The 22,457-nt window shown below is 39.0% G+C and overlaps 1 protein-coding gene and 1 pseudogene across 6 annotated transcripts in view; one reads left to right on the forward strand and one right to left on the reverse strand.

Annotated features, from left to right (window-relative positions):
- LOC307107398 (lysine--tRNA ligase-like) overlaps nucleotides 1–5,193 on the forward strand; it is an 85,706-nt pseudogene extending 80,513 nt beyond the window's left edge. The window contains exons 2-3 of the transcript in view: nucleotides 3,284–4,053; nucleotides 4,249–5,193. The product of the transcript in view is annotated as a lysine--tRNA ligase-like (transcript). The remainder of the gene's footprint in view (nucleotides 1–3,283; nucleotides 4,054–4,248) is intronic.
- The window catches only part of MACROD2 (mono-ADP ribosylhydrolase 2), a gene marked incomplete at its 3' end in the record, with an annotated part of 1,993,251 nt that overhangs the window by 1,431,522 nt on the left and 539,272 nt on the right, over nucleotides 1–22,457 (reverse strand). The window lies entirely within an intron of this gene.

The following is a 22,457-nucleotide window of genomic DNA, read 5'->3' on the forward strand; positions in this document are numbered from 1 at the left end:
TAATGGTCCCCAACTGTCCTCCCCTGCCAGCCTGGTCACCCCCAACTGCCCTTCCCTGCTGACCTGATTGCCCCTAACTGCCTCTGCCTGCCTGATCACCCCCAACTGCCCTCACCTGCAGGCCTGATCTCACCTCCAACTGCCCTCCTCTGCTGGCCAATTTGTTTCTGATTGGTCGGTTTCTATGCCAGTCAGCATCAAAAGCTCTGCCTCCTAGGCAGCCATTGGCTCCTCACAGTTGACCCAGATTTTATTCTGATTGGTCAGTTTCTATGCCAGTCAGCGTCAAAAGCTCCACCTCCTAGGCAGCCATTGAATCCTCACACCTCACACGGATTTGGTTTTGATTGGTCGGTTTCTATGCCAGTCAGCATCTCTGGGCCTATCAACAGGGCCTGATCAAAAAGGCAGGGCTGATCAGCAGCCCTGGTGGAGGCCTGGAGAGAAATGGAGGCATGGCTGCTGGCCAGCCCAGAAGAAAGAGAGAGGCAAGTGCTGATCAACAGTTGCCACAGAGGCTACAGATCAGACCCTGCTTATCTCTTCAGGCCTCTCTCCTGGCCCGATTCGCAGCCCCCTCAGCAGTCAGTGCTGGGTCACTGCCCCTGCAGCCGTAGCAGTCAGTGCTGGGTCACTGCCCCTGCAGCCGTAGCAGGCAGTACTGAGTCGCCATGGCAACCCAGTGCTGACTGCAGAACTGACTTCCAGTTGGTCAAGCCTCTGGTGCTTGTGGATGTGAGGGACCCAGGGTTTTTATATATTAGGATTGATCTCTAATTTTACCTAAGACCATCATGTTCTAAAATAGATTTGGTAAACATAACTGATAAAAACTGAAAACTGATTCCAATTTGCATTAAACTCATGCTTACACATATCTTTAAACTTTTTTTAAAAGATTATTTTTATTATGTTTTAGAGACAAAGACTGGAGAGGGAGAACAAAACAACATCCATCTGCTGCCTCCTACACACCCCTTACCAGGAATTGAGCCCCTGACCCAGGCACATGCCTTGACTGGGAGTTAAACTGGCGACATTTTGGCACAGGGGACAAGGCCCAACCAACTGAGTCATAGCAGCCAGGGCTCTTTAAACTTTTTATTAGAATATAATAAAAAAAAAAATTTTCATTAACTGAACACACCCTTATAAGCAGCATAAAAAATAAAAAAAAAACATTATCACTCCCCTGCCAAACTCTCTCATTCCCCTTTCAGTTACTATACAATTTCCATGGATAACAGCTATCCTGAGTTCTAATAGCAAATATCTGTTTTATCTATTTTAGTGCTTTGAATAAAAGGAATTGTATAGTATATACTCTTTTGCATTCTTTTCTTAATATTGTCTGTGAGATCTATCTATATATGTGATTGTGTGTAATAAAGACAATTAAATCTCATTATTTATCTTCTTTGCTGTTGATTGATATTACAGTAATTTCCATTTTGGGATGATATGAATAGTGCTGCTATAAAGATTCTTGTGGAGTCTCTTGGTGAATATTTCACATGTTTTTCTTGAGAATACACCTAAGAGTGGCACTGCTGGGTCATAGGGTAGATATATGTTTAACTCTAGTACATACAGTTTTCCAAAGTGATTTTAATAATTTACTCTCTTCCAAGTAGAAGTTTAGAATCCCAACTATTCCAGGTTGTAAATATTTACATTAGATGCTGAAATGCCTTCTAAAATGGGTACCACCAATTCATCTCTAAGATAACCTCACATTATTTTACTTGTTTGCCCCAAAATTCAGACATGACTGGCCTATATTTTAAAAATAGAAATAATATAGTAAATAAATATACTTAGTTCTCCCCACTATTAAACTCTTCTATAAAGCACTTCCATGTACCAACAGAAACTATCGAATGCAAGAGGCAAAGAAATTCCTGGAAATCTGGGGTCCCATACTATCTATGACAAAATGTATTAAGAAAATACTTCTTAACTGACTATAACTGATCATTTAACTATAGGATAATAGTCTTTTTTCTTCTTTTCCATTCCCTGTATCTCTGCATTCCTGAAATAATAAAATAATATTCTTCTAGCAACTGCTTAATGCATACAGACAAGGTGGTAAGCAAGCAAAGTTTCTAGGAAACTGAATAATTTGTTTTTTCCTTAATTGGAGAAAGAACCATGATTACAATTTACAAGGACTGAATGAATCTGCATTACAATAAGCTAAAAACATTTTTCTGCATTTTTATTTTTTTCTGCATTTTGATTTTAACAGAATGCTTATCAAAGAACTGTAAGCAGTCTAACACCTATTTTCGAATTCTGATGAGTGAAACATCAAAATTCATGAGGCCCTGTGCCATTTATAAAATGAATCTTTTTTGCTCCTAAGCCTCCAATTAGAGCCCATGGAATGACAGGGATGAAATGATATTTCAGAAACGAAGTACATAATAGGTACTCAATAAACCTAGAGATTGGCAAAATGATTACTGTTTTATTAAAGGTTATATAAATATAAAAGGAAACTCACTTTCTCCAGGTTATAATAAAACCATGCTAAAAATAACTTAAATCATCTGGAACTTATGACTCCCCTAATGCTCATTGGTTAAGCAGTACTTTTACAGGCTGTGAAGTTACTGATAAGAAAGAAATGAGACATACCTCCCCTCTCCATGACTTTAATATTTATTAGAGACTTGATAATAACCAATGCTAGATAACTAGCCTAGCCATGAAGTGGAAAAACTAAGCCACATATATGTTTAGCCAGTGTATTCTTTCCCTCCAGGCCCTAGTTTTTCAATACACACTGAAACCAGCTGTTTCCTAATCTGAGCTGCTTCCAATGTGCTTATGAAAAATGTATATACCTCTCCTCAAACTTATGTTTGAGGATATGTTTTCATTGATTATTTTAGAGAGAGAGAGAGAGGAAGAGGGAAGGGAGAGAGAGTAAAAGACATCAATGTGAGAGTGAAACATGGATCAGTTGCCTCCTGCACATGCCCCAACAGGGGACCAAATCAAAACAAACTTTGCTTTATGTACCCTGCAACTGAATCACCCAGCCAGGGCAAGAAATTTGCATTTTTAACAGGTACATAAAGCAAAGTTTGAGAATTACTGCTCAAAATGGAATTGGAGATAAGTGGGAGGACAGAGGAGAAACAGAAATAATTCAAGCTATGTCATATTTTGCTGTAATTAAAAAAAGAAGAATCACATAATTCCGTTTCCCACTTTTTGACTAATCACTAGATTAATCAAGTTGTGCCTTAAAAATAAAGATACCACCTTTAAGGTTAGATCCTCTAGAGAAATGGCTGAGGCCTGAGGTGCATGTGGATGGAGGCGAGCCGAAACTAAGCAAAAAATGAGCTAAAGAGGCAGCTGAAAGCTGAGAAGAAAGAAGCGGAGAAGGAGGTCCAACAGTAAAGCTCAATGAGCAACGAGCCCATGCTGCTGCCACCAACCACATCACTGACAATGATGTGGCTGCCAGTGAGGAAAACCTGGACCCAAACCAATACTGCAAGACCCACAGACAAGCAGTCTATCAACTAAAGCCCAATGGGGAGGACCCATAACCACGCAAGTTCCATATAAATGTTTCCCTCACTCACTTCATCAAAGAATATAGTCACCTGCAGCCTGGGGACCATCTGAGTGACATCACCTTAAAGGTGGCAGTTGGAATCCATGCCAAAAGAGCTTCTGGGGGAAAACTCAACTTCTATGACCTTAGAGGAGATGGGGTCAAGTTTCAAGTCATGGCCAATTACAGGAATCATAAATCAGAAGAACAATTTACTCATATCAATAACAAACTGTGTCAGGGAGGCATAATTGGAGTTCAGGGAAATCCTGGGAAAATCAAGAAGGGTGAGCTGAGCATCATTCCCTATGAGATCACACTGCTGTCTCCTTGCTTTTATATGTTACCTCATCTCCACACTGGCCTCAGAGACAAGGAAACACAATATGTCAGTCAGGGATACTTGGACTTGATCCTGAATGACTTTGAGTGGCAGAAATTTATCCTCTGCTCTAAGATCATCACATATATAAGAAGTGTCTTGGCCCTCACTGGATAGCTCAGTTGGTTAGAGGGTCCTCCCCATACACAAAGGTTGTAGGTTCTAACCTTGGTTCAGGCACACATAAGAATCAACCAATGAATGCATAAATAAGATGTACAACAAATCAATCCTCTCTCTCTCTCTCTCCTTGCTCTCTATAATCAATCAATCGATTTAAAAAATGTAAGTTTCTTGGATGAGTTGGAATTCCTAGAGACTGAAGCTCTCATGATAAACATCATCCCAGAGAGTGCTGTGGCCAAGCCTTTCATCACCTACCATGATGAGCTGGACCTGAATGTATATATGAGAATTGCTCCAGAACTCTACCATAAGATGCTGGTGGTTGGTGACATGGATGAAATTGGATGCCAGTTCTGGAATGAAGGACTTAATATGACTCCCAATCCTGAGTTCAGCACCTGTGATTTCTACTTGGCCTATGAGACTATCACAATCTTGTTGAAATCATGGAGAAGATGATTTCCAGGATGGTGAAGCATATTAAAGGCGGTTGCAGGTGATCTACCATTCAGATGGCCCAGAGGGCCATGCCTACAAGATTGACCTTACCCCACCCTTCTGAAGAATCAGCATGTAGAAGAGCTTGAGAAAGCCCTAGGAGGGAAGCTGCTGGAAACTAACCTCTCTGAAACTAAAAAAAAAAACTCACAAAATGCTTGATATGCATGTGACAAAAGCTGTTGAATGCCTCCTACCTTGGACCACAGCCAGGCTCTTTGATAAGCTTGTGGGAAGTTCCTGGAAGTGACATGCACCGATCTTGCATTCATCTGTGCTCACCCACAGATAATGAGCCCTTTGTCAAAATGGCACCGCTCTAAATACAGTCTGACTGAGCATTTTAGCTTTTTGTCACGAAGAAGGAAATAAGCAATGACCACCATGAGGCAGCGGCAGCTTTTTGAAGAACATGTTTATAGATGAAAACTTCTGCACTTCCCTGGAATATGGGCTGCCCCCCACAGATGGCTGGGGCATGGGCATCGACCAAGTCACCATGATTCTTAAAGACTCCAATAATGTCAAGGAAGTACTTCTGTTTCCTGTCATGAAATTTGAAGACAGGAAGGAAAATGTAGGAATTGCTGATACATTGTCTAGAAAATAAAAACTGCAAGTCACATAACTCAAGCATCTCTGAACTTTTGCAAAAGATCAAGGACTCCATGGAAATTCTTGTACACTCATCTCCATTTGACTATTACAGTTCAGTTACCAGAAGAGATCAAATGAATTAAGAATTCATTTTATAGTCCTTGTTACCAAATAAAACATTTGTCTTAAAAAAAAAAAAAGCTAAAAATTAAGATACCTGGCCCCATCTTAAGCACACTAAATTAGAATGTCCTAAAAAAGGACCTAGAGCCCTGGCCAGGTAGCTCAGTTGATTAGCATAACACGTCCCCCTGATTCACCGAGGTTGCTGGTTCGATCCCCAGGGCACATATAAGAACAAACAAGTGGCCCTAGCTGGTTTGGCTCAGTGGATGATAGAGCATTGGCCTGCGGATTGAAGAGTCCCAAGTTCGATTCCAGTCAAGGGCACATTCCTGGGTTGTACGCTTAATCTCCAGTGGGGGGCATGCAGGAGGCAGCTGATCAATGATTCTCTCTCATCATTGATGTTTCTATCTCTCTCTCCCTCTCCCTTCCTCTCTGAAATCAATATATATACACATATATAACACACACACACACACATATATATATATATATAACCATAGCACAATGTAATATATATATATACACACACACACACATACACACGTGTGTGTGTATGTGTGTGTGTGTGTGTTAAAAAAACAGAACCAAGCTGTGAGTGCATAAATAAGTGGAACAACAAATCCATGGTTTTCTATCTATCTATCTCTCTTTCTGTGTCACTCTCTCTTCTTTCCTCTCTCTAAAAATCAATTTAAAAAGAAGAACCTAGAGTCAATATAGTTGATAAGCTTCAACAATTCTAAAGATCAGGAAAGTCTGAAACAATGTGGGAACTGCCATACATTCTGTTCAAACAATTAGCCTTGGACACTTGGAGAGTATAAACTTTGACTCTCAAATTTTCATAGAGTTTAATCATCTATTTCTTTCTTAAACTCTTTTCATGGTTGAAATAAACAAAATACAAACATTTTTAGGCTGCCGATAGTCTTCATTTCTATAGCTGGCTTTTTCTTCATTCCTTCTTTTTAATCTTTTTTACTGAAGTAAATATATATGTAAAAATCACAAAGTGAACATACTAAGGTAACCAGCACACAGATCAAGAAACTGAACATCACCAGGACTCCAGTAGTCCCCCTCATGCACCCTTCTTGTCACTATCCTGTAATTCTAACCACCACCCTTACTTGTAATACCATAGATTATTTTATTTGTTTTTGAAGTTTATTGAATAATAGGATTTGAAGAAAATTGAATAATAGTAGATATACTCACTGATGTCCAGTTTTTTTTAATTCAATACTGACCTCATGAAATTCATCTATGTCATTGTATGTACTTATGGTTGACTCACCTTTTTTGCTATATTATTCTTTTGTAACAATGTGCCACAATTAATTCATCCATACTCCTGTAGATTATTTCCACTTTGGGATTAATAACAATAGTGCTCTTCTAAACATTCTTGTGCATGTCCTTGAAGAACATATGGATTCATTTCTCTTAGGTGTGCACCTAGGCATGAAATTGCTGAATCAGAAGGTAAGTATCTATTTAGCTGTTGTTTTGCTGCCAGCTTTCCAAAATGGTGGCACCTCCCCCAGAAGAAAAGAACCTCAGTTGCACCAATGGTTGGTGTTGCCTGCCTTTATTATTTTAATCATTTTCTATGGCTGATTTCTGAACTCTTTCCCTTAATGGCATGTATGGTCCCAATTTATTTGTAGCTTTTACCCTTCACAGTTTATAACATTCACAGTCTATAATATTCGACTTAGCACCTAACGTTTAAGCTACCGAATAGATTTAGCCATATAAAAGAGAGTAAGCTCACCCTAAAATAAATTTGCCTAACTGTATTTTACTTTTACTTTAAAAGCAGAGGCAGCCGAAACCGGTTTGGCTCAGTGGATAGAGCGTCGGTCTGCGGACTGAAAGGTCCCAGGTTCGATTCCGGTCAAGGGCATGTACATTGGTTGCGGGCACATCCCCGGTGGGGGGTGTGCAGGAGGCAGCTGGTCGATGTTTCTCTCTCATCGATGTTTCTAGCTCTCTATCCCTCTCCCTTCCTCTCTGTAAAAAAAATAAAATAAATAAATAAATAAATAAATAAATAAATAAATAAAAGCAGAGGCAGACACAATCATTTTCCGTTAAGTTCAGACTCCCTAAATATTGGAAGAAAAAAAAATATGGAAGACCAAAATTTTGGTAGATTGCTAAACCAAGTCTAGTAGATAACTTCTTTTAAAAAGTGTGCAGTTACACTAAACTAGGCTAGGGACAAGTTTGTGTAGACAGGGAAAGATAAAAATTCTCCCCCCGTTTTTTTCACAATGTTCTTCCTAGTAGTAGTATCCAGCCAACAAAAATTCATTTTCAGTAATGGCTTAATATATATACTACTAACTGATGTATTCGTGAAAGCAACATAATGTGAAATTGAAGTTTTAATAGTTTTCTTTTTTTAAGAGAAGAAATGTAATTAACTCATAGAAGATGAGCTAACAACATTATTCAAGACTCTGGTGTTATTTTCCATTTTCCCTGTATGCTATCTTGTCACTAAAAATGTGGCATACATTTAGCCAGAAATTTAACTCCTAAAAAGCATTGTGCCAGGAATACCAGTCCATTAATGAGATATCTCACAGATACTGAGACAGAAAAAGGATAGGAAAAAAAAGATAGTCAGTTTGAAGGGAACCATGCTTGAGTGAGAATTTTTATTTTTTTTCTTCCTTTTTTTGTTGTTGTTGAAACAAAACAGAATTTCAGATTTACATGCTGCCAGAATATCACTTCTTGGCACTTCAAAGATAAATTGGGCTGGAAAGAGAAGAACATTTTGTGTACTCCCCTGCAGTTTAGTAACCTGAAAGCAGAGAGTTGTAGCAATTTGCAGGGAAGGGGTTAATTTCAGACTGAAGAAAGATACAGCTAATCCACTCCCTCAGGCAGAAGTCCAAATGGTACTTAGGAGGAGATTTAAGTGGGAAAATTATTTCACACAGAAAAATGTGTGTTACTTCTCCATAAAGCCTAAATTTTCCATATGTAATCTTTCTTCTCCTGCTTCCCCCTCCCCCACAAAGAACTAAACCAAGGTTATTATTTAAACATTAATTAAATTAGGAAGAAAGTTTGCTATAGTTTATATAACACAAACCCATATAACTTTTTTCTAATTATAAGGATTTCATGTTTGAACAAACAACTCTCTTCTAAGCTGCTGAACATATTCGGAGGTAAATTAAACTATTTGAGTGAGTTAAGCAATTACAACAAATTAGACAACAGCCTCACTTACTCCCTAAACCACAAAGTCTTCATGAATGCTTTTCAGTGACCCACAAACGGAACAATAAGAAAGATGTTAAAAGGTACTGTCAAAGGAACTGAACTCTAAATGATGCAAGCTTTTGTCTAAATCCATCCAAATATAGGCGACAAATTGCCACGTCATGCACTGGGGACTCTTTCTTGTAAAGACTTGGGTGATAATGAGATCCTTTGCCCTTCTGCAGTGTCAGGTCATATCAAATACAAATGAGCAAACTCTAGCCTGCAAATGCAGGGTGGGGCAAAAGTAGGCTTACAGTTGTTTGTACAGAAAATAATACAATAATTAATAGATATTAATACAAGGGTGAACTGTGTTTTTGCCTACTCACAACTGTAAACCTACGTACTTTTGCCTCACCCTGTATTTATTTAAATAATCATCTATTTACTTATAAAATGAATCAAAATACTATCTCATTCTACTATTGGATTTTATCCAGTAGAAAGGTAATATAAATCATACAACACTCAAAATAAGCTTATTACTCCACCAACTAACTCAAAGTCCTTAATAAAATGTCACCTTTCTCTCTTCCCAATGCATCTCTAATGTATGTTATGCTTTACAACAGTATCTCCTAAACTTCTGAATTTGGCACTGCTAAATATACGCTCCAATATTCCAGAAGCCCATGGTGGGAGTAGTAAGAAATAATGCTCTGTCACTATTCAATTATAAAATGTACAATCTTTCTCTCTTTCTATATGCAATTCAAAATGCAAAAGGAGTGTCTATTATAGGGAGCTTACCAGATAGAATTAGGAGTTTTAATTATAATTCTAATTACTTATATTTATAACATAATATAATATCTCAGTTGAATTATTTCCTTTTCTATCCAAATGCCTGACACAATCTGAATACAAATGTGACTTACTGAATCTTTACATTGTTGTTTCTGTTGCCAACTCTATATATAAACAGGCTTTCAAACATTGTCAGTCAGCTGACAATATGCTTTATAGGCAGAGATAAAATCAAAATAATTAACCAGAATAGCACAGGCAGTGACTAAACAGGATACACACCCAGCCAATCAGAGTGGTCATCACCATCAATAACAAGCATGGCCAGGCAAGCACATTTTGGCTGAAGAGCAGCCCCAATAAAACATGTTCTTCGAACAGTCACTGATATTTGTTGATCTTCCATGAGCTATAGCAGGGCCAATGTACATATGCACTCCCATACACATCTGTAACTTGCTTTTCTTCTTTTATTATTATTCTACATTATATCACTGATATTTAGGTATCCTCAGCATTCCATCAGATACACATCTATTCATTCTTCTTAGTACCCTCCTAATAATCTCAAATCATAGACATAGCTTTCCTCTATTGGTAGATCATTTCTCTATATACACATATTTAGGCTAACTTTCACTTAATCTAGTAAATATAATTGCAGTGTACATGGTATACACATATATCCTTGTGTACTCTTTTCTTGTTTTTAACTCTGAAAATTAAGATTGTAAGTCAGAAGATATTTGTTTATCTTTTTAACTGATTATGTGAGATTGTTTTCCAAAAGAGACTGCAACAATTCACACTATGAGTTTCTATGCCCATACAGGCTCACACATGCTGTGCTGTGGGTTGGGTTCCCTGGAAAATAGCCCTTTAGAGTTGTTGAGCCTGGAGGCAGAGTTGGACTTCTGTATCTCACATCATGAATCCAACTCAGGGAGAGGGCATAATCTTGGTCAAGACCTCTCTCTCTGACTGAGAAACATTCTTGGAGAAGGAATCAATTGAGAGTTGTCAGCCACCCACACTCTCAGTAGCAAGAATAATTTTTCAGTCCTAAATGGAAATGTGACCCCATCATATAAGTAAAAAATGTATTTCATTGTTGTTTTAATTTGTATTTCTCTAAATACTAATGTGGGCACATATTTTCACATGTTTTTGGCCATCTGGAATTTCTCTTTTGCTTGTTCATACCCTTTGCCCATTTTTCTTTTGGTTGTTAGCTTTCTTATTATCCTTTTGTAGAAACTCTTTGTATACTAGGGAGGGTAAATCTGTTTTCATATGAGTTACAAATCATATGTAATTCCATTTAATTTATCTCTTTTTTTTGCCAAATATATCAGGGGACTGACAGGAACAGGTAGCACACTCAAAGGTTTTAACTGAAAAAGTATTAAATAAAAGGGCTATGCCCAGAGTTGCAGGCAGGGTTACAGAAACCAACAAAGGTACTAACAATAAAAAAGAGCTGCCTCTACTGCTAGGTCTTAGGAAGAAGAAGAGAGAAAGTAACTAGCAGGGTCTGATAAAAGCTGGAGATGTGGAAGAAGAGGTGGCTAGGTGATACAGTCAATAAAAGTTAGCCTCTTGGGGCAAGGGGTTAGCCAGAGAAGAACGTAGAGGATTCTGAGTGGGAGAAGGGAAAAATACAGAACAATCAATACACCATATAAAACATTTTAACTTTCTGTGTAGCCAACATTTCAATTTTTAAAAATCTTTTAAAGCATTGTTATAAGCTATTATTTTTTTATAACTTTTGATTTTTAAATACTAGTAGTTTAAGACTCACAAGAAGTTGCACAAATACATAGAGCTCCTGGTTACCTTTCACCAGATTTCCCCAATGAACATAACCATAATAAATATAACCATAGCACAATGTCAAAAAACAGGAAATTCACATGGGTACAATGTAATTCCCTTGGATGCAGATCTTACATAGATTTTTAACAGTTTTTACATGCACTAATTTGTGTTGTGTGAGTCTTTGTGTAGTTCCATGAAATTCATCATAAGTATAAATTTGAGTACACATCACAACAGTCAAATACAGAATTGTTCCATCACCACAAAGAAACTGTATTGTATTAACCCTTAATAGCAATATCCTTTTCCCAACCCAAACCTGACAACTAGTGAAACTGCATTGGTTTTAATTTTGTAACTTTTAGAATGTTATATAAATAGAATCATACAATATGTCACTATTAGAAATTGGTGCCCTAACCGGTTTGGCTCAGTGGATAGAGCATCGGCCTGCGGACTCAAGGGTCCCAGGTTTTATTCCGGTCAGGGGCATGTACCTTGGTTGCGGGCACATCCCCAGTAGGGGGTGTGCAGGAGGCAGCTGATTGATGTTTCTCTCTCATCGATGTTTCTAACTCTCTCTCCCTCTCCCTTCCTCTCTGTAAAAAACTAATAAAATATATTTTTTTAAAAATTTAAAAAAAGAAATTGGCTTTTTTTCCCTGTCTACTATAATGCTATTGAGATTCATCCAAGTAGTTGCATACATCAAGAGTTTGTTCCTTTTCATTACTGAATGGTATTCCATGTGTGGACATACCACAGTTTTTTACCCATTTGTCCAATGAAGGACACTGGCTTGTGTCCAATCTTTGGCCATTACAAATAAAACTATTGAAACTTCCATGCCATATTTTTGTGTGAATATAAGTCTTTATTTCTCTGAGTCAAATGTTCAAAAGGGCAATTGATGGATTAAATGAAGATTTATGTTTAACTTTATAAGAAGCTGCTGTTTCCATTTCTGGGAAGACATAGTAGATGCAATTTTCTTTATTTCCCATGCTATAAACAACTAAAAACTCTGGACATTATGAATAATCAAAAAATGCAAGCAAACAAATAACAAAAACCCAACAAGACCGCTCTAAAAAATGGAATAAAAAAGACAGACAAGACCAAAAAAATGACAGAGTGCTGAGTTCCCTCCTTGCCCCATATATTCCAAACTTAGAGCTAAAGATATTGGTAACCCAGAAATGCCCATGGATGCAGACATAAAAGTAAAAGTCCAACAACAGCCTACTGCCAGACAAGACAACATTTTATATAGCCAGTATATTCCAGCCTAACATAACAGGAAAACACACACATACACACACACAAAACTATGCCTCACTCCACCAGCAAGGCAAAGTAAGGAGCAGAGACCTCCTCCTTTGTGAGGCTGCAATGAGGCAATTCCAACCCCCCACACCCATTACAGAAGAGATCAGAGTATGCCAATCAGGAAGCTAGACTTTCATCCTCGTCAGGTGATAGAGGCTTACACAGCATCACTGTGTTATCGGTGGAAGTGAAACTCTTGGGGTAAGGGGAAAAGAATTTACTGAGGCCCCCAGAGGATGGGATTTTGAGAAAAGCTTTATTAATGATGTAAACTTAAGGGAGTTTTCCTCCAAAGTCCCATCTTCATCCTTTTGTCACATCCTTCCAGCTGTGTCCTCAGCAGAGCTAGAATTAAGGCCACTGCCCAGAATTACTGCTCCACATTAAAGCGCAGTCTCCAATCTGACATTTGGCTAGTTTAGCTTGTGTTCCTAGCTGCAGTCATTGTGTGTGGGGTCCCCATGGCCATGGGGGCATGCAGCTGCTACATGGCAGGCTAACAAAGGGGCGAGTGTGGGTCATGGAGCAAGAGAGTGAGAGAGAACTAGAAGGCAAGTGAGAAAAGGAACTCTTTGGATATTTTAACCTTCCAAGATTTCATAGGCCTGCATTGGGGTCCACCTTTCTAGCCAATGGTCTTTTCCCAGGCTAGATTAACAGGCAAGCACCTCCCCTATTCCACTCCAAATTCATTGACTCCCCTTTTGTTCAAACCCTTTCCCCAGTGATCTGCAGAGAATGGACAGGTGGTTCCCTGGGGAGCCTGAAGCTGTATCTTCCTGAAGCTGCTTTGTTGACCACACTTAAAATGTTGGGCCTCCATTTTGCTCTTTTCCTATTATTAACTACATAGTTAGGATGAAAAATGGAGACCACCACAGGATCCAGGCCATCTACTCCCACCCAGAAGTAATGAGAAGGCCCATCCTTGGGTGTGAAAAAAGACACGGTAGCATGCCTGAATTATATTTCTCCCTGGCAGTATTTAGTCAGTGTCCCCACTTCCCCTGCCAGAGAAGTGTCAGGGGAATTTAATTAAAACAGAAGGTTTAAATAAGATCCAGAGTTGTAACATAATACAAAAATGTTCAAGTGTCAATAAAAAACATCACTCATCACAGCCAAAACCAGTAAGATATCAAACTGCATGAAAAATAATGATCAATAAATGCCAACACCAAGATGGCACAGATGTTATCGTTACCTGACACAGACGTAAAGCATCCATGATAAAAATGCTTCAGTGAGCAATCATACACTTCAAACAAGTGAAGAAAATAGAAAGTCTCAGCAAAGAAGTAGAAGATATAAAATGAGTCAAGTGGAAATTTTAGAACTGAAACACAGAATAACCAAAATAAAAGCCCAGAGAGTGAGCTAAACAAGGAAGGGGACAGAAGAAAGAATCAGTAAATTGGAAAATAAAACAAGAGAATGATCAAATCTGAATAACACAGAGAAAATAAACTAGGAAAACAAAAACTCAGAGCTGCAGGGACCTAGCATTTGCATAATGTGAGTCCTTCAGCCAGAGGAGAAAGAGGGCAGAGCTAAAAGAGTACTGGAAGAAATAAAGGTTGAAAACTTCTCAAATTTAGCAAGAGACATAAACCTATAGATTCAAAAAGCTGAAAAAACCTTAATTGGGATAATCTCCAAAGATCCATGCCACCACACATTATAATTAGACTCCTAAAAACTAAAGACAAAGAAAAAAATCTTGAAAGTAGCAGAGAAAAATAATTATCTTACTTATAAGGGAAAAATAATTCAAATGACAGTGGATTTCTCATTTAAATGATGAAGATTACAAGAAAGTGGCACAAATTTATCTTAAGAGTTGAAAGACCCCAAATTTTATATCTAATAGAAGTATTCTTCAGGAATAAAGGGAAAATCAGCACATTCTCAGATTAAAGAAAGCTAACAGAATTTGTAGCCAGCAGATTTGCCCTACAAGATTGGCTAAAATAAGCAGGCAGTGAAAGATGAAAATAGAAACATGAGACCATCAGGTAGAAGAAAAGACAAGTCAAGAAAAAGTATGGGTAAACACAACAGGTCTTCCTTCTCCTCGTGAGTTTTCTAAATTCTGTATTATGGTTGAAGCAAAAATTATAACCCTATCTACTATGGTTTTAAATGTACATAGAGGAAATAGTTAAGATATTTATAATATACTAGCATTCCCGTAGCAGGAAAAATCCTGCAATAGGGTTTCCTGCTGCACTCTACCCCGCCCTGCCTGCTCTCCTCCCTTGTCCCCCGCCCCGCCTTCTCCGCCAGCCCCCCTGCTTTTCTCCCTTCTCCGCCAGCCCGCCTGCTCTTCTTCCTTCTCCCCTGGTCCCACCTCCGCTCCTCCCTTCTCCCCCGGCCCCGCCTGCGCTCCTCCCTTCTCCCCCACCCCGCCTTCTCCGCCAGACAGCCTGCTTTTCCCTTCTCCTCCGGCCCCGCCTCTGCTCCTCCCTTCTCCCCTGCCCCGCGGTCTCCACCAGCCAGCCTGCTTTTCCCTTCTCCCCCGGCCCCGCCTCCGCTCCTCCCTTCTCCCCCGCCCCGCCTTCTCCACCAGCCAGCCTGCTTTCTCCCTTCTCCCCAGGCCCTGCCTCCGCCCCTCCCTTCTCCTCCCCCCGGCTTGCTTGCTTCTCCGCAGCTTTGCTCCCTTCTGCAGCTCTTGGCTTCTTTCTACGCTGTCTTGATATGCAAATTATCCGCCATCTTTGTTGGGGTAATTTGCATACTCGTCCTGATTGGTTGATGGGTGTGGCTTGGCTGGTGGGCGTGGCTTGGGCGTAGCGAAGGTGCGGTCAATTTGCATATTTGTCTATTATTAGGTAGGATGTCCTCTTTCAAAAAGTATCTATTTAGATCCTTTGCTCATTTTTTCTTGGTTCGTTTATCTTCCTTTTGTTAAGTTGTATGAGTTCTCTGTAAATTTTGGAGATTAATCCCTTATCAGAAATATCATTGGCAAATATGTTCTCCCATACAGTGGGCTTTCTTGGTGTTTTGTTGATGATTTCTTCTGCTGTGCTGAAGCTTTTTATTTTGATGTAGTCCCATTTGTTTATTTTCTCCTTAGTCTCCATTGTCCTAAGAGCTGTGTCTGTAAAGATATTGCTATGACATACGTCTGCTATTTTGCTGACTATGGAGTCTTGTAGGATTTTTATGGTTTCCCGTCTTACATTTAAGTCCTTTAGCCATTTTGAGTTTGTTTTTGTGTATGGTGTAAGTTGATGATCTAGTTTCATACAGAAGGTCCACAGACATCCTACCTAATAATAGACAAATATGCAAATTGACCGTACCTTCGCTATGCCCGCGATGGGCCAGGAGGCGCAGGGGGGTGGGACTCGGGGTGGCCAGGGTGGCCAATTGGCGGCTCGAGCCAATCGCCAGCGGCGGCTCGAGCTCAGCATCTGCGCCATGGCTGTGCTGTGGCACAGAAGGGGCCTCTAGGGCAGCGAGCTCACGTCCCACCACGGACCATCAAAAGCGGGGGAGCTGGGTGCCTGTCCGCTCTGGCACCAGACCTTTCAGAAGCCTCCGGTGGAGCGGAGGCTTCTGAAAGGCCTGGTGCACCAGCGGACAGGCACCCAGCTCCCCCGCGATCGAAAGCAAAAGCGTGGGAGCTGGGTGCCTGTCCACTCAGGCACCAGGCCTTTCAGAAGCCTCCGCCACGCTGGAGGCTTCTGAAAGGCCTGGTGCACCAGCGGACAGGCACCCAGCTCCCCCGTGATCAAAAGCGAAAGCGTGTAGGGGACCCTACACGTGCATGATTCAATCATGCACTGGGCCTCTAGTATGAAAATAATGCTCAAAGTCACTAATCATCCGAGAAATACAAATCAAAACAACAATAAGATACCATCTCACACCTGTCAGAATGTCTATCATCAACAAATCAACAAATGACAAGTGCTGGTAAGGATGTGGAGAAAAAGGAACCCTCCTACACTGCTGGTGGGAATGCAGACTGGTGCAGCCACTGTGGAAGACAGTATGGAGTGTCCTCAAAAAGTTAAAAAATGGAACTCCCATTTGATCCAGTAATCCCACTTCTAGGACTATATCCCAAGAAACCAGAAACACCAATCAGAAAGGATATATGCACCCCTATGTTCATAGCAGCACAATTCACCATAGCTAAGATTTGGTAACAGCCTAAGTGCCCATAAGCAGATGAGTGGATTAAAAAACTATGGTACATCCACACAATGGAATACTATGCTGCTATAAAAAAGAAGGGACTTTTACCATTTGCAACAGCATGGATGGACCTAGAGAGCATTATGCTAAGTGAAATAAGCCAGTCGGACAAAGATAAATATCACATGATCTCACTCATATGTAGGATATAATGATCAACATAATTTGATGAACAAGAATAGATACAGAGACAAATGGTAGGGGAGAAGAGGTTAGAGAGCAACCAAAGGACTTATATGCATGCATATTAGCATAACCAATGGACAAAGACACTGGGACAGTGGGGGCTTGCCTGGGGTGGATATGGCTGGGGTGTTAGTTGGGGGAAAAAGAGACATATCTAAAACTTTAGACAATAAAATAATTAATTAATTAAAATAAGATATTTGTATTATAAATAGGGGAGGGTAAAGGGATGTAAAAGGAAGGAAGATTTCTATACTTACTTGAACTGATAAAAATTAAAGTACCAGTAAACTGTGATAAGTTACAAAAATCAAGACTGGGGTATTGGTGGAGGGATAGAGACATAGATAACAATGGAACAGAAAGACTAGAGAACTCAGAAACAAACCCACATGAATATGTCAAAGGATTCTTGACAGAAGAACAAAAACATATTACATTAAGGAAGAATAGCCTTTTCAAGAAATAGTGCTAGAGCAATTAGACATCCATTGAAATAAAAATGAATCACAGCCCATGTTTCACAACTTATATAAAATTTAGCTTGAAGTAAATCATAGACTTAAAGGTAAAACTTTCAGAAAAAATAGGAGAAAATCTTTGGAATTGAGGGATAAGCCTAGTTCTTATGCTTGATACTAAAATCATGATCCATAAAATGAAATTTGGAGTTCATCAAAACTTAAAGCTTTTGTTCTGTGAAAGACCCTTTTAAGAGAAAATATTTGCAAACCCCATATCCAACAAAGCACTAATAGCTAGAATATATAAAGAACTCTCAAAACTTCAGCAGTAAAAAAGAATCTCTTACCCATTGAGACAGCATGGAGGCACCTGGAGAGTATCATGCTAAGTGAAATAAGTCAGTCAGAGAAAGACAAGTATCACATGATTTCAACTCATTTGTGGCATCTAAGTAACAAAATAAACTGATGAACTGAGTGGATCCAGAGACATTGGAAGCTTGGAACAGAGTATGGAATCTCAGAGAAAGGCAGGGGAGGGTGGGTGGGTGGGATGTAATCAACCAAAGACTTTGTATGCATATATGGACACAGACAATAAGGTGGTGAATTCAGGCCTGGGGCTGGGGGTGGGGTGAGCTGGAGGGGATTAAGGGGGGGAAAAGGGAGGCATATATAGTACTTACAACAATAAAGAATTGTAAGAGAATTACAGATGACAAAAAACAAACAAACAACAAAAATCAATTTAATTAGAAAATGAGCAAAAGATATGAAGAGACATTTCACTGGAGAAGATAGACTAAAGTCAAATAAGCAAGTGAAAAGATCAGTCATTAGGCAAATGCAAATTAAAGCTATACACCTACCAGAATAGCATAGATAAAAAATAGTTGCAATATGAAATGCTGGTTAGGAAGCAAAGAAACTGGATCGCTCACACATTACTGGTGGGAATGTAAAATGCTACAGAATCAATGGAAAATATTCTTGCAGTTTCTGTAAAAAATAAACATGTAACAACCATACAATATAACAATTGCACTTTTGGGCATTTAACCCAGAGAAATGAAAAAAATTTTTGGCAAAAAAACTTAAACATGAGTCTTTATATTCAAAATAACCAAAAACTAAAAACAACACAGATGCCCTTCAATGGGTGAATGGTGAAATGAATTTGGTACATTTATACCATGGAATACTACTCAGCAAGATAAATATAGCAACTATTGATACATGCAGCCACCTGAATAAATCTCTAGAGAAATATGCTGGTAGGAATAAAGCCAATACTAAAGTTACCTACTATAGTATTCCATTTGTTTAACATTCTTGGCATGGCAGAGGATTAAGGAAGGGATGGAGTGGAAGGGATATGAGTATGGCCAGAAAAAACATGAGGGCTCCTTGAGGTGACAGAAGTGTTCTATATCTTGACTGTAAATATCAATAGCCTGTCAATGAGATTGGGCTATAGTTTTAAATGAAAAATTAAAACTTTGCTGCAAAGAAATAGAATGCAAAAAAAGAGAAAGAACCATATAGAGAACTGATATTGTACTACAGTTCTGCAAAGTGTTACCAGTGAAGGAAACTGGGTAAGGCATATGTGAAATATCTGTATTATTCTTTACAACTGCATGCAAAACCACAAATATCTCAATATAACAATTTTAATTAATAAGAAAATAAACTTCCAAATTCCTTTACAGAATGGTTTTACCGTTGAATTTTCATACCAACAATGATGAGAGAGATCCAGTTTCTCTGCATTCTCACCTGCATTTGTTATATTCAACATCTAAAAATTTTAGTTATTCTAATAGATGTGCTGTGGTGTTTTTAGCCTTTAAATATATGATCTATTAAAATAAAGAAGAGTTTTTCCTAAATATAAAGAAAGATCCCAGTTCCCTTTAGGAGGAGTTGCTGTCTCCCCTGTCAACTGGTGCATTTGCTTTCTTTATACTCTGAATGCTTTGTAACTCATCATGTTTTCTATTCTGAACTTGGCTTCCTGGAAGCTTATGCAGAGATTTTCCACCTGCAAGGGACTAACATACCCTCACGTTATGCCACCACTCAGTCAGGCAGGCAGAGGAGGAGGGAATGACCCCAGTGGTGATGCTTATAGAAAATGGATTAGGAGCACTGGAAGGTAGAGACAGAATTAAACTCAATTCCAACCCAGTCCTCCAAGGAGAAGGTTCACAATCCAGTCTAGGCTGAGGGAGGTTGTGATTGCAGGTCCTGCTCATTCTAGGCCAAGGATGACAACTGAGGGAAATCAGGTCCAGGAAGAACAGGGCAGACACACTGCTTGCAAATCATTGAACAGAGATGGTCAGAATAGTGCAGAGGGCACCAACTTTTCCCAAGAGTTTCAAAGCAAGACAGCAGAGCACCAGAGAAGAAGACAGCCTAGTCCCCTGGGAGAGAGAGAGCTGGCAGCAATGCCAGGCAACAAATAACAGAGAGAGGCTTTCCTGCAGAATCCCCTCCCTGAGCAGGGAAGAAAGAGCCAGAGGACAGAAACAACCAGGAAGCCAAGAGACCTAGACAGAAGGTGAGAGCAGACCCATTCAGTTTCAATTTGCACAATCTGGAGGTCTAGGACAGTGGTTCTCAACCTTTCTAATGCCGCAACCCTTTAATACAGTTCCTCATGTTGTGGTGACCCCCAACAATAAAATTATTTTTGTTGCTACTTCATAACTGTAATTTTGCTACTGTTAATGAATTGTAATGTAAATATCTGTGTTTTCCGATGGTGTTAGGCTCTACAGCAGTGGTTCTCAACCTGTGGGCGACCCACAGGTTGAGAACCGCTAGCAGGGTCACTTAAAACCATCGGAAAACACAGATATTTACATTATGATTCATAACAGTAGCAAAATTACAGTTATGAAGTAGCAATGAAAATAATTTTATGGTTGGGGGTCACCACAACATGAGGAACTGTATTAAAGGGTCGTGGCATTAGAAAGGTTGAGAACCACTGGTCTAGGGGGTTAGATTCATTAACATTCTCACTTCTCTTTACTTCCAGAAGTGGGACATGTATTCAAAAGATAGTTGAATACCAATTTTAAACAGTAAGAATATAACACAAGGTCAGAGTGTATAGGCCCAATTTTTACACTCAACTACTATTGCTATCCCTGACAAATGAGTTTTGGTATAATCGTCCTTTTGCTATCATGATGAGCTAGAGAATGTTCGTATTTTTATTACATCTATACCTTTTTTAGTGTAAAATCCCTTACCTCCCTGTTGGAAGTTAGTATTTGCATAAATAATAAATAAACCATATTAAGCAAGAGAATGTAGAAATAAAAAAAGCAAGTTACATGTTGGTTGTAATAGGTTTTTTACTAAGAAGTGAATTTGACTCCATTTACATATTTGGACAAAATGAACATTTTTTTTTTATCACTGCAACAAATTGATACTTGAGGACACTCCATTTCCTAATCTATTTTCATGTGGAGGATCACAAAAAGCACAGATGTTTCAAAATTATGTCCAATGGTTTTTATATCCCAAATCCCAAGACATTAAAAAAGGGAGTTTTCAGCCAACACATCTATCTAATCATCCTGCCTTTACCTCATCCAGAGCCAAAAGTTCTACCCTCCATGTCCAGATGGCAATAGTGTGTCTTGTTAAAATCAGTATATTGCAGATTATTGCTAAGGAATGTTAAAGTTCAAAAAGTATAAAAGATCATGCCTCACATACAGTTGATTGACTTCCTTGACCTAGTCTTATAATTTTTACGAGAATAATTTCTTGGGCATTTTATGTTTCTCATCCCAATTATTTTAAATCTGACTCCCAAGTTCATTCTTTATGCAGGACCCGAGGAGTGTGATTTAAATTGTAGTAGAAACCATTGGCAGCAAAATCTCAGACATTTCTCGTAGCAATATTGTTTACGGATACATCTCCTAGGACAATGGGAACTAAAGAGAAAATAAATGGGACTGCATCAAAATTAAAACCTTCTGCACAACAAAATAAACCATCAACAAAGTAACAAGAGAGCTCACTGCATGGGAGAAGATATTTGCCAATGTTATATCCGATAAGGGGTTAATTTCAAAAATTTACAGGGAACTCATACAACTTAACAAAAGGAAGATAAACAATGCAATTAAAAATGGACAAAGGACCTAAATAGACAGTTCTCCAAAGTGTCAAAGTGGACATACAGAAGGACAAAAGGCATATGAAAAAAGGCTCAAAGTTAGTAATCATCTGAGAGATGCAAATCAAAACAACAATTGGGTACCACTTCACAACTGTCAGAATGGCTATCATCAACAAATCAACAAACGACAAGTGTTGGTGAGGATACGGAGAAAAAGGAACCATTGTGCACTGCTGGTGGGAATGCAGACTGGTGCAGCCACTGTGGAAAACAGTTTGGAGTTTCCTCAAAAAATTAAAAATGGAACTCCCATTTGACCCAGTGATCCCACTTCTATTAGTATGAATATAACCTAAGAAACCTGAAACACTAATCAGAAAGAATATATTCACCCCTATGTTCATATAGCAGCACAATTTACAATAGCTAAGATTTAGAAGCAGCCTAAGTGCCCATCAGAAAATGAGTGATTAAAAAACTGTGATGCATCTATACCATGGAATACTATGCAGCTGGAAAAAAGAAAGAACTCTTATCATTTCCAACAGCATGGATGGACCTAGAGAGCATTATGCTAGGCAAAATAAGCAAGTCAGAGAAAGATAAGTATCACATGATCTCACTCATATGTGGAATTTAATGAACAACATAAACTAATGAACAAAAATAGACCAGAGACATAGAACCATCAAACAGACTGTCAAACCACAGAGGGAAGGTGTGTGTCGGGTGGAGAGATCAACCAACGAACTCATATGCGCACAATCTATAGACACAGACAATAAGGTGGTGAGGGCATGGGGTTGCAGGGGCAGGATGGGAGAGGTCAATGGGGGGAAAAAGGGGACATATGTAATACTTTCAACAATAAAGAATTTTTAAAATTGTAGTAGAAGAGATACAGCATTAGAGATTACACTTCAAAGTATATTTTTTCTATTACATGACAGT

Source organism: Cnephaeus nilssonii, assembly GCF_951640355.1.
Source record: "Cnephaeus nilssonii genome assembly, chromosome: 11".
NCBI lineage: Eukaryota > Metazoa > Chordata > Mammalia > Chiroptera > Vespertilionidae > Cnephaeus > Cnephaeus nilssonii.